The 2,408-nt window shown below is 32.4% G+C and overlaps 2 long non-coding RNA genes across 2 annotated transcripts; both read right to left on the bottom strand.

Moving 5' to 3' along the window:
• Nucleotides 1-570: 570 nt before the first annotated feature.
• Nucleotides 571-959, bottom strand: LOC109591429 (uncharacterized). The gene is made up of 2 exons (XR_002189812.1): nucleotides 896-959; nucleotides 571-836 (listed from the first exon to the last, which is right to left on the bottom strand). It is a non-coding gene; the product is annotated as an uncharacterized LOC109591429 (long non-coding RNA).
• Nucleotides 960-1,205: 246 nt separating this feature from the next.
• On the bottom strand, nucleotides 1,206-1,833 carry LOC109591430 (uncharacterized). The gene is made up of 3 exons (XR_002189813.1): nucleotides 1,622-1,833; nucleotides 1,505-1,573; nucleotides 1,206-1,243 (listed from the first exon to the last, which is right to left on the bottom strand). It is a non-coding gene; the product is annotated as an uncharacterized LOC109591430 (long non-coding RNA).
• Between the last annotated feature and the right edge of the window lie 575 nt (nucleotides 1,834-2,408).

Here is a 2,408-nt window from a genome sequence, read left to right on the forward strand (position 1 = left end):
AAGGTACTTCAGTTCCATTAGGATAATACCACACTCCAATATTAGTACCATTATTAGCACTCTGACACCACAAAGCATCATTGATATCATTAACATCATTATTCTGATCAACATTGTAAAACTGTCTAGCATATATCATAGAGTAATTAGGTATTATCCTATCCTCATAAGGTAAGTACAACTGAGTGCCTATATATCACACAAGTAATAAAACTCTTATTTAAGAATATTCTTACCATTACTAGGCAGGTTATTAGGTTGTTGTCCTTCAACTCTCAACAGGAGGAAGCCAACAAGAAGAAGCAATGCCCTCAACATCTTCACAGAAGAAATAGTGCACAGAAAGGTATCAACATGCAAATACTTGGTAAATAACAACTCACATGAGGAAACACACATACATATGTGTTGTTGTTTAACTCACTTACCCATTTCCTTTATAAAACTGATACATTCACTTATACATTCAGTTTGATGGTACATCGCTTATACTAATTTTCCTAAAGGATACTACTGTTTGGATCTAGGGCAGTTCTGTTACACAGGGCAATGCCCTGATGCAAGCAAAGATTTAATTGTACATGAAAAATAGCTGTAGATAATAATAGTACACACAGCTTTATATTAGCTACTTGCAATCTAATGATGTGCATATACCAACAAACACAGCTTGTGCATGGAGTTTTATTTATATAATTTATTATTGTTGATTTTCTTGTTCTGCCATTACTCTATAGTGGGTGGGTGGAGGTTGAATTCTCGGTTGAAGTTCAAATGATGACAATTCCAAGGGAGAATCGTAAACGACTTCTTGTGGATTTTGAATTACTGGGGGCCTGTTATGATAGTATTATTATGCAGTGATTCTTATCATATTTATTCTTTATATACTTACTCAATGACAGCATAGTTGTGTACTGGATTCTTCTTTAATTTGATGGGCCTTATAGTACCTGTAGCACTGAAAAATTGAGAATATACCAAAAATTAAGCTGATTTGTACTCTTTCTTCTCCACATTTATTTCTCTCTTATTCCCCCTCACTCTTCTGTTCTCTCTATCTCTTACTTGACATTATAAGCTATCTTCTTCTTCTTACAGCACATTCCAATCATCACACATACAAATATAATGTTGATAAATAAAGAGAGACCCAGTAGTGGTGGACATACATACAAAGTTGATATGTTTGTGAACTCATCACTGAAAACACCACTCGGTGTTGAAGTAGGAGATGTCATAGCTAAAGTAAGAAATATTAAATATCACTTTACAGTACCTGCTATTTGTATAACAACAAAAATGATTTGTTTTAGTGGCTTTTATTTTGATTTGCCTTATACAAAATGGTTGCGTTTATGATGCTTTTTTTATATAGAATCCAATAGGAATTGAAAGTACAAATGTTGTTGCCAATTTGTACATTCAACAACCACACATTAAAACTGAAATCACAGTAATGTAAACGTTATTATTATTATTATTAACACATTTGTAATTATACTTATTGTTTTACTGTAAGTTGAAGTGTAAGTTGAAGGATTCACTGTTGGTACGTCTTCTGTACAAATAACTAAAATATTTGATTAGTTAAATATTGTATATTTTAACATTACTTTACCTGTTGGTTCAGTTCTAGGTCCTTCATAATAATTTCCATTTATTTCTACAGTCATTGACATCTCAAATGAGTAACTGAGGCATGAGTATAGTCCTGATATAATACTTTGATTTGTTTCATTGCTAACATTCATTGAATCATCATATACACTGTTGTAATAAATAGTGTAGTAACTGGCCCCTGGAATGGGTAGCCAATTCACTTGTACAGAAGTTGAGTTGAGATGAATGACAGTGAAATTACTTATTTTTGCTATGAAAGTAGTATATTGTAATGCTGCGAATTTTAATGGAAAGTTTACCTATTTCATCAGTTGAGAAGGATTGATTAGTCCATTCTCCTGGTCCAATACTAGTATATGCTCTCACTCCAATAGTATAACTAGTATTAGGTATCAATCCTACTATACTGTAATAAGTGTTAGTAGTGTTAGTTATATTGTATGGACCAGTACTGGTAGACTCTCTATATCTTATCTCATATACTGTAATGATACCATTAGGTATTGTAGGAGGATTCCATGTAATATCGATCTCAGTTAGTGTAGTGTTTGTTTGTATTAGATCAGATATTAGACCAGGAACTATGTTAAGATCATGTTAAACTGATCAATATCTCATGTTGGCTTACTTGACTCAGCAGTTAATTGTAATTCTTGTCTAGCTGGTCCACTCATATTATAGTTATAAGGTATTATACTCACAGTATAGTTAGTATATGGTATTAATCCTGTGAGATTATACATTCTGTTGTCTCCTCCAGTGATATTAACAGTATAACTAGTGTT

Source organism: Amphimedon queenslandica, unplaced genomic scaffold, assembly GCF_000090795.2.
Source record: "Amphimedon queenslandica unplaced genomic scaffold, v1.1 AMPQUscaffold_8196_Cont19858, whole genome shotgun sequence".
NCBI classification, from domain to species: Eukaryota; Metazoa; Porifera; class Demospongiae; order Haplosclerida; family Niphatidae; genus Amphimedon; species Amphimedon queenslandica.